The sequence below is a fragment of the Chrysochloris asiatica genome, unplaced genomic scaffold (genome assembly GCF_000296735.1).
Source record: "Chrysochloris asiatica unplaced genomic scaffold, ChrAsi1.0 scaffold00002, whole genome shotgun sequence".
Lineage (NCBI taxonomy): Eukaryota > Metazoa > Chordata > Mammalia > Afrosoricida > Chrysochloridae > Chrysochloris > Chrysochloris asiatica.
The window spans coordinates 20,283,030-20,295,553 of record NW_006408520.1 but is presented as its reverse complement, the minus strand read 5'-3'; the positions used below and the strand labels follow the sequence as shown (position 1 = coordinate 20,295,553).

At 38.9% G+C, this 12,524-nt stretch overlaps 1 protein-coding gene across 1 annotated transcript in view; it reads right to left on the bottom strand.

Annotated features, from left to right (window-relative positions):
• The window catches only part of EVI5 (ecotropic viral integration site 5), a 293,650-nt gene that overhangs the window by 21,408 nt on the left and 259,718 nt on the right, over positions 1 to 12,524 (bottom strand). The gene's annotated exons all lie outside the window — the stretch shown is intronic.

Here is a 12,524-nt window from a genome sequence, read left to right as displayed (position 1 = left end):
AATGTCATGTAAATGTATTTAATGGTGCAGTCCTGCAAAAAGTTTATTGGCATCATACATACTGTTGAAATGGTTTTGGATACTTATATTTCATTTTCTTCATATCTAAGATCTAAAATTGTGCTACTACAATGGTCTCCTCATGGGAATGCTGAGAGGAAGAAAAGTCTTTTCCATTCTTGTTGAACATTAAATCTACTTTAAGAATTTCACTACATTGTTTGCTTTTAGGCACACTCACCTTCGTTCCAATTCACAGCACCATTCTCACAACTGTTGCTATATTTGAACCCATTGTTGCTGCCAATGTGTCAACCCATGTCATTGAGGATCTTCCCTTTTTGTTTTTTGGCAAATCCTCTACTTTATCAGCATGCTATTTTTCTATAGGTAACTGGTTCCTCTGATAATATGTTCAAAGTACTTGAGACAAAGTCTCACCATCCTCTCTTCCAAGGATCATTCTGGCTATATTTCTTCTAAGATATGTTTGCTCTTCAGGCAATCCATGGTAATTTCAATATTCTTTTATTTTCTGTTGTTGCTAAGTGCCATCAAGTTGGTTCGGACTCATAGCAACCCTGTGTTGGGTTTCTGAGGAGCAGTGGTAGGTTTGAACTTACGACCGTGTGGTTCACAGTTCAATGTTGATCCTACAGCGCCACACCAGGAGTCATTTATAAGTAACTGTACAATCTGTCACTGTGGGCTTCATTGTTGTTGGTGTTCATTTGCCATGGAGTTGGCACAACTCATAGTGACTTTATGTCTAACAGAACAAAACAATGCCTTGTCATGAGCCCAGCGTTGCAGATACTGTCAATCTATCTCATTAAGTGTTTCCCTACTATTTGCTGACCCTTTACTTCATAAAACATGGTGTCCTTTTCTAGTGATAGCTTTTTTTCTGATGATGTCTTTAAAGTAAGCAAGATGAAGTCTTGCCATCCTTTCTTTTAAGGAGCATTCAGGTTGTTTTTCTCCTAGTACAGATTTGTTCATTCTTCTGGAAGTCTGTGGGATATTCAATAATCTTCATCAATACCACAATTCTAACATATTAATTCTTTTCCCCTTTCACATGGTCCAGCATTCACATATAGAGGTATGCATCGATTAATGTCATGATGTTGTTGTTGTTAAGCACTGCTGAGTCGATTCCGACCCATAGTGACCTTGTATAGGGTTTCTGAGTAGCAGCTGGTGAGCTTGAACCACTGACCTTGCAGTTCAAATGGCTTTGTAATCTGACGCATTAACCCACAACACCACACCAGGACTCCAATGTCATTATACGTTCTGTGAAATGGGATGTTATATGATTTGGATGTTGGACAAATCATATTAAAATCTATGGAGTCTGCTTCTAGTTGTTCTCATTACTGCTGCCCCTGCTGCTGCTGGAGCTTCTGGAAGAAGCCAGAGAAATGAGTGTGGCCAGCAGCAATGGATGAGAGGGTGGAAGCAGAGAAAGAAGTAGTGAGTAGAGGAGCAGAAGCAGCCTGGCCCTGCCTCCACCACCTGCCTGCTGGACAAAGCCTGAGAGTTCAAGTCCAGAGCCATGTTATCTCACTTGCCTGCATCTCACCTGTGGTCCAGTGCTGCAAGAGTAAGGGTTTGGGTCTTAAAAACCAGTGGGAGAAACAATAAACAAAAGGAGGACTGCTTTCCCTTAAACCAAAAGAGAGAAAAAAAAAGCAAAAAGGGAGAGAGAAAAAACCTTTGGGGCCATGGGCATATATGCGGATGGACATTTTCTAGATGGGCATTGAGGGATGCATACCTATATATGTGGTGACAGAAAAGACCATGGGTTGGGTCAGGTGTACCAGTGACATTAAAAAAAAAAAAAAAAGAATTCTAAGCCGTCTAATGCTACAGATTTGCCCAATGCAATACATCATCAGATTTTTTAACTACTAACTTCCATATTGTGTGGACTCCTGGTGTGGCGCTGTAGGATTAGCACTGGACTGCGAACCAAAAGGTTGGCAGTTCAAATCCACCAGTTGTTCCTTGCAAACCCTATAAAGGGTCGTTATGAGTCGAAACCAACTCAACGGCACTTATCAACAACAGAGCGCTTAATTATTGTGGCACCATGTAATCTCTATCAAATTACTTTTTTCACCTTTCTGCACCTTAAATTTTTAAAGAATAACACTGCATCAGGAGATGTAATCATTGCAGTGAAACAATGGTGTAAAGCCGATGTTCTCCCATGTAAACTATCATTCAGTTCACACACACACACACACACACACACACACACACACACACACACACAAAGCATAAAACTGCATCACACTTCCCATAGTGCTGACACAGCTTCTATATATGACCTTACAATTCTAACTGGTCCTGTCCCTTGACCACTGTGATGTATCTTTTAAAGGTATTTATTTGGTCCTTTAATTCTGAGCACCAGATGCAAATCCCACTTTCAGACTGATTCTGTATTCTCCAAGTTAGCTGCTCACATTTTATGCTAGAAATTCCTTTAAAAATCTCTCCTGATGCATATCGTACCTTAGTGAATATTCCTACGAGGCAACCCTCCTTGCTTTCTCAGTTTTCTAAGTTCTAATACCTTTCCTTACCTTTTTATTTTGATTTTTTTCTTTTCTAAGTCATTTCATTATTGTACTTTATCCTTTTTTCACCAGACATTTTTTATGAATCATATCCACCTCAATGAAATTAAGATAATTAGAAATACATATTTTCATCGTACAGTTAAACAATGTTTCAGCCTATAATTGGGATGGAATACATAGCTGCATATAATTGGGTAGCACACCTACTTACATAGTTTTCCGGAAAATTGGAAAGTGTTCTAAAAGTCTTAAATAAAGATAAAGTATCCTATGTGAGATTACTTTTTTGCCCCCTCTGAATGTAGTATATATTCATTTTCGAGGCAGAGAATTAACAGATATATATATATATTTTTTTGTTGTTGTTGTTAAGTACCGTGGAGTCAGTTCTGACTCATAGTGACCCTGCACAGGTATCCCGAGGCTGTAAATCTTTACAGGAGTAGAAAGCCTCATCTTTCTCCTGCAGAATAGCTGGTATTTTCAAAGTACCAACCTTGAGGTTAGCAGTCCGATTCATAACACTATGCTACCAGAGCTCCTTATATATATCTATGAATCTGTATATATATATAGATAGAGACAGTGAGTGAGTCCTGGTGTGGGGCTATGGGCTAATGCGTCAGACTGCAAAGTCGTTTGAAATGTAAAGTCGGTGGTTCAAATTTACCAGCTGCTCCTTAGAAACCCTATACAGGGTTGCTATGTCGGAATCGACTCTACAGCACTTAACAACAAAATATATTATATATATATATATTAGCCCTGGATATTTAAAAAAAAAAAAAAGGCTACAAACAATTGTTGGAAGTGTGGCCATCAGTTAAATCACAATTTCTTGAAATAGGATGTACTGAATAGCTGAGATAATTTATGTCTTTGATAAGTTTATATTTATTAAATAATAGCTATTGGTTCACTACTTTTATCTAGCTCTATGTTTCTGGAGGGAGCTCCATAGGATAAGCACTGGACTGCGAACCACAAGTTTAGTGGTTCGAGCTCACCACCTGTTCTGTGGCATAAAGATGAGGCTTTCTGCATCCACAAAGATTTTTTTAAAAGCCTCAGAAACTCCCGTAAAGATTTACAGGCTTGGAAACCCTGTACAGGGTCACTCTTGAGTCAGAACCGACTCAACAGCACTTAACAATAACATGTTTCAGGAAATGTCATATTTGGCTAGAAAATCTGTTGCCTGTATTTTCAAAAAATTATCTAATATTTAAAAGCTAAGATTTTAGTAGCACTCAATGGAGTCCTGGTGTAGTGCTGTAGGATAATGCACTGTACCAAATGGTAGGTGTGAACTAGAAGTTCAGTGGTTCAAACTCACCAGCTACTCCTCAGAAACCCTATATAGGAGGGCTGTGAGTCTGAAGTGACTCAAGGGCATTTGACAACAACAATGGAAACTGTAGCAGAATCTGAAGGGTCAAGTCAGATGAAACAGAAATCCAAAAGCTGCCGATGAAAGGAAAAGAGTATCAAGTGAGAGTGGATTTCTACCAACTAGAGGGATCTCATTTCAGAAAAGCAGTTCATTTCAATTTAAGAAATACTTTTTAAAATAGAAATTCCTACTGCTTTCATACATAACAGTTAAATGACTTGGCAGGATTGTGGTGAGGCAGTGGAATACAGCAGATCAGAACCAGGAATGTCTCTGACACTAACTAGGCTATGTCCCTGTCATAGATTGAACTGTGTCCTCCCAAAATGTGTCAACTAGACTAGGTCATGATTCTCAGTGGTGTGGCAGTTATGTGATGTCATCTGATGTGACAAATCAAAGAGGATTCTAGGGTGGGCTGCAATACCCTTAATTCCCTCACAACCCTGATCAGACACAAGTGACTTTCCCCGGGGTGTGGCTTGCAGCATTTTTTATCTTACAAAGATAAAAGGAGAAAGAAAATGAGCACAGAAAGAGGAACCTACTATCATCTAAGACTTCTGGTATGGTTGTTGTTGTTGTTTGTTGTTATGTGCCGTGGAGTCGGTTCCGACTCATAGCGACCCTGCACAGGATTTCCAAGGCTGTAAATCTTTACGGGAGCAGAAAACCTCATCTTTCTCCCGCGGAACAGCTGGTAGTTTCGAACTGCTGACCTTGCGGCTCGCAGCTCGATTCGTAACCACTACGCTACCAGAGCTCCTTATGGTACTGTAGGATAAACACTGCACTGTGAACCACAACATCAGCAGTTCAAATCCACCAGTTGCTCCTCGGAAACCCTATACAGGGTCACTATGAGTCAGAACTGACTCAACAGCATTTAACAACAACAACACTACTAATCGAGAAATAAGAGTCGGAAGTGGAGTGCATATTTTGGACCTAGGGTTCCTAAACCGTGACGCTCCTGTTGTTGTTGTTAAGTGTTGTCAAGTTGGTTCCGACCCATAGTGACCCTGTACCAGGTTTCTGAGGAGCAGCTGGTAAGCCTGAACCACTGACCTTGTGGATCAAACCAACTTTGCAGTCTAGCACATTAATCCACAGTGCCCTACCAGGGAAGACTGATGCCAAGACACAGGGAGATCTCCAAGACCTACAGAGTTTACAGAATCTGAAAGGAGACAAGAACCTTTCCCCAGGAGCTGACAAAAAGAGATGCCCTTCTCCTACAGTCAGCGCTCTGCATTTGGACTTCCAGCCTCCTAAACTGTAATGAATTTTTGTTTGTTAAAACCACCCATTTGCGGTATGTCTGTTATAGCAGCATTAGATAACTAAGACAGTTCCTTATGTCTCCAGGCCTCAGCTTCCACATTTACCAAATGAAAAACAAGATAAAAAAGATAAACTTTAAGAATACCTCTGGGTTAAAAAAAATAACAAATTTCAAATTTCAGCTTTACGGCTTTTACAAAGTAAGATTATTTCAGACAACAGAAAATTGTTACATAGCATTAAATATTGTTATAATTTCAAATAAGATTAAAATATTTACCCAAGATAAAACGAAACATACAAAGGTAAGTAAAAAAGTATTGCTACTAGAGTTCCAGAGTCCTGGTGTGGCGCTACGGGTTAATACACTAGACTGCAAGGTCAGTTTGAGTTTGAACTGTAAGGTCGGTAATTCAAACTCACCAGTTGTTCCTCAGAAACTCTATACAGACTTGCTATGAGTCAGAACCGATTCAATGGCACTTATGAAAAACAACTACAACAACTAGGGTTCCAGTTCATACATGTATGGGCTTTTTCCAACCAAAACATGTTTAAAACATGTCTCTGCAATCAGTGAATGGCTACAGACAGTTTCCCTCAGTAATATACTTGTTCTAGTTTCACTAGGGTGCTTTCAAAAAGAAGGTCCAATTAAAACAGTGGCTTCTGATGGGATCTGCTGGGCCAGTTCAATTCAAGGCAGAAAGCTTAGAAGGTTATGACAACTATTTTTTGGGATTTCAAAGGCAGAATCTTTTTTTGTGTGAGAAATTTTGTATGAGAAAATCTTATTGTGCTTATTTTTTTTTCTTTTAAATTAAGTTTTCATTGTGAATTGAGTGAAAGTTTATAGGGCAGATCATCAGTTTTACATTCAATAAATCATATACTTTGTTTAACTACAATGATTATATTCTCCTCCACGTACCATAAGTTAACAGTATTTGTCTCTATTCATTTAAGATCTTTTTTTTTTTTTTTTAAACACTCAGACATATATAATAATTTACACCACCAAAGGGCACACTCTGCAAGTCTGCCTCCTGGCCCACCAGCTCTCAGTCCCTTTCTTTCCATGAATCTAGAGTCCTCAGCTGCTCCCTCTCTCCATGTCCCCATCTCTGCCTGAATCTCTGGTGTCACTGCTTCTCTGGATAAGGTCCCAGATTCCGCTTGTGCTCTTTTCTCTTGATGGTCCTAGGGTTCTCTGTTTCTGGACTGTAAGATGAACTACTCCCCCGTTTTTGTTACAAAATGTCTACCTTTACAATTGTGACAGTTGCAATTTGTCATGATAAGAATTACTCACTATTGAATCATAAAAATCTCATCCCCATCTCTTTTCACCAGACCCATCTAGACAATATGAAAACTATTCAGAGGGGACTCTATCTCCCCCCCCCCCCCTTCTTAAACTAAATTCCCTCTTGAAACCTTGTAAGCCAGTCACTTTGTGCCTTTATCGTCCCCTCACTTTAGGTAGCTAATGTGTAAGTTGCCCATCGCTATCTACTCCATATACAGAAGGGACAGGATTGATACTTGATGTGAAGACTCCTTCCCTCTCTGTTGCTATTTTGAGTTACTACCTCCATGAATATAGGTAAAGTTCCTCAAATTGTAGCAATTTACACTTGGTTCCTTTATCAAAAATGGTTTTCTTTTTTATCTTCCTCTAGTTGAGTTCTGATTATCAAGCCATGGAGGCTAGGTCAAATGGGTACTGTCTGCAAGTTTGAGTGTTCTTGTGCATCTCCCTTCACTTCAAATCATCTGGATGCTTCCCTCTTAGCTGTAGCCTTCTGTGGCTATATCCTTGTCCATGGGTTCAAGTGTCCCCAGGTCTCACCACACTTTGCACTAACCAGCCCATTCTCTGCTTGCTCTCATCTCCAGGTCAACAGTCGTCTATGCAACATGGTTGAACTCAGCCCATTTCTTCATTGCTGCCTTTCCCCCTCTTCCACTCACCAGTAGACCAATGTGGTCGTCAGCAAGTTTACATGCCTGCTCATGTGTTCCCTTTGAGTTTCAGTCTTAGAGGGGTGTTTGTCGTGAAGGAACTTGATTGCTTGTCTTGATAGAATCCTGGCAAACAACTTGCTTTTTCTTGTAGTAGCCAATCATACTGCCATTTTTGTTTGGGGTTTTTCCTGATGATCTTTCTTTGAAGATGTATCTTCTGTTGCTCTAGCTGTTTCAGGCTTGTCTGCTTGCTCAAAGGCATAATCTTGATAGATTTTCTCGAAAGACACAGTATGATCATGGGGCTTATTAGGGAAACGTTTCAAGAAAATTGAAAACTACATTGGTGAGAAAAAGGTCAGAAAGCTGAGGAATTTTCTTCCACCATGATAACACAACTGCTCCTTTTCGGGAACAGAAATGGCTGCCCTACAAAAATTTAATTGGGACCAAGCAATAAATAGGCATATGGGGGTGGGGGCAACAACACTAGTAAAGTATGTTTACCATCGAATGGTTAATCATTCAAGATCAAAAGGGTAACATTTGCCTAAGGACAAAATTGAGAAGGGATGAGAAGGAGGGTGGGATGGAAATAGGAACCATGGGGAGGAAGCAGGATGACTGTTGTTGCAGGGAGGGGATTGCAATCACTGATATGTAACAAAGTGTAGAATTCTTTGATTGTAAAACTGATGATCTTATCTGTAAACCTTCACACAATTCACAAGGAAAAAAAAAAAATTTGGAAAACCTTGCCCCATTCATCCTATAACACTTCCTAATTTTGCCTCTTAAGATTTCTTTTTATCTCCGAAACTCAAAGAACATTTAAAAAGAATACAATTTGGAGATCTTCGAGGATGCCAAAACTGCTGTTTAGATATGGTAAAAATTGAAGAACACAGAATCCACTGGGAAAGGGTTAGAGAGACAGAAACAGTGTCTCAGAAGAAGATTCAACGTCTCACATTTTGATAGTTTGTTTAATAAAGGTTTCTATGATTTTGTTGCAATATTTTTTGACTTGCCCTCGTATAAGAGAGATAGGAGTAATTGCCATTTCTTTGGAAAATCCATAATGAAGACTATAAGATTTCAAAAACAGTGCTAAGCAATCAATTAGTCCAATGGACTGATGGAACATGAAACATCAGTCTCCATGATCCTGAGACCTGAACTAAGTGGTACCTGGCTACCATTACCAACTGTTCTGAAAGAGATCCTATTAGAAATCCTGGATAGAGTAGGAGGAAATGTGGAACAAAAGTCAAAATAAACAAACTAGGCTTGTTGGGCGGAAAGAGACTGGAGGAACCCTGAAACTCTGACCCTTGGCCATGCTTCAGGTTTAGAACTGAATTTAGCCTTGTGGGTCAATTTTCAGCCAAGCAATAGATAGGTATATGCGGGGGGGAGGGGGGGGAGGACAAACAACCTAGTGAGATATGCCCACCATGGAATGGTCAACCATTTAAGATTGAAAGGACGCATTTACCTAATGACAAAGTTCAAAAGGGTTGGGAAAGAAGGTGGAATGGAAACAAGAATCATGGGAGGAAGGGATTGCAATCATTGAAAGAAAATGAAATATGTGATCTGTTGAATATAAAACTGATCTGTTTTGTAAAATTTACTCAATTCAGAGTAAAAAGTTAAAACAACAACAACAAACAGAGCTAAGCATTTAATTCAAGGGCTTTAGAGAAATCTTGACAAAAGTACAGATAATAGTTTCTCATTATCTACATATTACCTAATGGTTAGCAAAGTATAAAAACTATTATTTTCACTGAGCTCCTATACTTTTTATACTGCTATAATTAGAGATGGAATAAATTAAAGGAAATAATTTCTTCAATAAAGAAACTGCCATGCTGGGAAAACTAGCATTTTCTATTGTAAAAACATATAAGGACGTCTGTACTCTGTATACTGAAATTTGTCTTAAAATAAACAATAATTCTAAAACGGAAATTCAATCAACAGCAGCCATCAGCATAAATAGAAAACGCTGCTTTTGATACTTATCTCTGCCAGCAAAAGAAGTCTAAAGCCATCATGCAGTCTCCTGTAATAATATCAGTTCTAATACTGGGTGATGTTCTTGTTGTTAAATGTCATCAAGTCAATTCTGATTCATACGTTGCTTAGGGTTTCTGAGGAACAGCTGGTGAGTTTGAACCACTGACCCTGCAGTTCAAATCGACCTTATGGTCGAGTGCTTATCCTATAGCACCACACCAGGATTCCTTACTAAGTAAGATACTTGGAGTTTTGCAAGATCTAAAAGGAAATAAAGGCTAATAGAAATAAGTAAAGGAGTCTTGGTAGCATAATAGTTTAGTGTTTGGCTGCAAATGGATATGCCAGGGGCTCCATTGAGAAAATACCTAGCGATCTGCTCCTGTAAGAAGATTACAGCCTAGGGAACACTATTGGGCAGTTCTCCTTTGTTCTATTGAGGTCACTATGACTCAGAATCAACTCCACAGAACACAACAATAACAAAAATAGGCAGTATAGAATTAACAAAAAGTTTTAAAAAGAAAAGAATAAAACCCAATTCTCTTGAGTTTGAAATAAAGAAAACCAGAGAGCTCAATGATTAGATTATTTTCTACCATTAAGATTTTGGTTTTAATCCTTAGATGAACATCAATGTTGAGTGCTTCTTTAAAAAGAACTTCTAATCAAAGAATTCAAGTTCAAATGAAGTGGAAAACTGCTCTTTAAAAGAAAAATACATGCTCATGGAAAAAAGATGCAAATAATAACAAAGAATATATTACCATTTGATTTTAAAGTTCCTTATTTTAAAAACTAATTTAATGACAAAATAAGTACTGAAATGATACTAAGAATGTTTAGGACATTAGAAGGAGTGTGGTGGCTCCATACAATAAGCACTGGACTATGAACCACAAGGTTTGCAGTTCGAGCCTGCCAGCTGCTCCTCAGGAGAAAGATATGGCTTTCTGCTCCTGAGAAAATTTAATTCCTTGGAAGCCCTATGCAGGGTCGCTATAATTCAGAATTGATGGAACTTAGCAACAACAACAAAAAGGACAGTAAATAAAACCTTTTGGTATTTAATCAAATCCATAGCCTGTTGTTGTTAAGTGCTATCGAGTCGGTTCCGACCCATTGCGACCCTGTATAGGGTTTCCGAGGAGCAGCTGGTGAGCTTGAACCGCCAATTTTGTGGTTCAAATCAACTTTGCAGTCCAGCGCATTAACCTGCAGTATCATACCAGGACGTCATAGCTTAGGTGTACATAAACAGTCATCAGAATTTAAAAAGAGTACTCACACATAAGCTGAAAAAATGAAAACAAGTCCACGAGAGCCAAAATATGACCTGGAATATAGCTCACCTAATTTTAGAGATTATCTGACAAACAGACTTGATACATTATACACTAAAGACCGAAGACCAGAAGAGTTATGGGATGACATCAAGAACATCGTACATGAAGAGAGCAAAAAATCATTAAGAAGACAAGAAAGAAGGAAAAGGTCAAAATGGATGTCAGAATAGACAATGAAACTTGCTCTGCAGTGTAGAGATGCTAAAGCAAATGGAAGAAATGAGGAGGTCCAAGAGCTGAACAGAAAATTTCAAAGATCAGCTCAAGAAGATAAAGCCAAATATTACAACAAAATGTGCAAAAATCTGGAATCAGAAAAACAAAAAGGAAGAACACGCTCAGGATTTCTCAAGCTGGGGGAACTGAAGAAAAAATTCAAGCCTCCACTTTTGTTTACTAAAAGATTCTCTGGGCAAATTATTGAATACTGAATGATGCAAAAAGCATCAAGAGAAGATGGAAGGAATACACAGAGTCACTGTACCAAAAGGAAACGGTTAATGTTCAACCATTTCAAGACGTAGCATAGGATCAAGAGCCAATGATACTGAAGGAGGAAGTCCAAGGTGCATTGAAGGAACTGGCAAAGAACAAGGCACGAGGAATTGATGGAATAAAAATGGAAATCTTTCAAGAAAGCGAGGTGGCACAGGAGGCAATCATCTCTGCCCAGAAATTTGGAAGACAACTATCTGGCTGACGGATTGGAAGAGATCCGTATTTGTGCCCATTCCAAAGAAAGGTGACCCAGTGGAATGAGGAAATCATCAGACAATATCTTTGATATCCCATATGAGTAAAGTTTTACTAATGATAATATAGAAACTGCTGCAAGCATACATTGACAGAGAATTTCCAGAGGTTCAAGTCAGATTCAGAAGAAGCTATGGAATGAGGGATATCATTGCTGATGTCCGATGGATCTTGGCTGAAAGCAGAGAATAGCAGAAAGATGTTTACCTGTGCTTTATTGACTACGCAAAGGTTTTTGATTGTGTGGATCATGACAAGCTATGAACAACATTGCGAAGTATGAGTATTCCAGAACACTTAATTGTGTTCATGAGGAATCTGTACCTGGACCAAGAGGCAGTTGTTCGAACAGAACATGGGAACACTGAATGGTTTAAAATTAAGAAAGATGTGTGACAAGGTTGTATTCTTTCACCATACTTATTCAACCTGTATGATGAGCAAATAATCTAAGAATCTGGGTTATATGAAGAAAAATGTGGCATAATGATTGGAGGAAGACTCATTAACAACCTGTGATATGTAGATGATACAACCTTGCTTGCTGAAAGTGAAGAGGACTTAAAACATTTACTGATGAAGATCAAAGAGCACAGCCTTCGGTATGGATTACATCTCAATGTTGAGAAAACAAAAATCCTCAACACTGGACCAATAAACAAACATTCTTATCAATGGAGAAAAGAATGAAGTTGTCAAGAACTTCATTCTTCTTGGATCAACTATCAACATTCACGGAAGTAGCAACAAGAAATCAAATGACGTATTGCATGAGGCAAATCTGCTGCACAAGACCTTTTTAAAGTGTTGAAGAGCAAAGATGTCAGCTTGAGGACTAAGGTGCACCTGACCCAAGCCATGGTATTTTCAATTACCTCATCTGCATGAGAAAGCTGGACAGTGAATAAGGAAGACCGTAGAAGAATTGATGTTTTTGAGTTATGGTGTTGGAGGAGAGTAGTGAAAGTACCATGGGCTGCCAAAAGAACCAATATATCCATTTTGGAAGATGTATAGCCAGAGTGCTCCTTGGAGGCCAAGATACCCAAACTTCGTCTCTCATACTCTGGACATATTGTCAGGAGGGACCAGTCGCTGGAGAAGGATATCATATTTGGTAAGGTGGAGGGTTAGAGAAAAAGAGGAAGATGCCCAGCG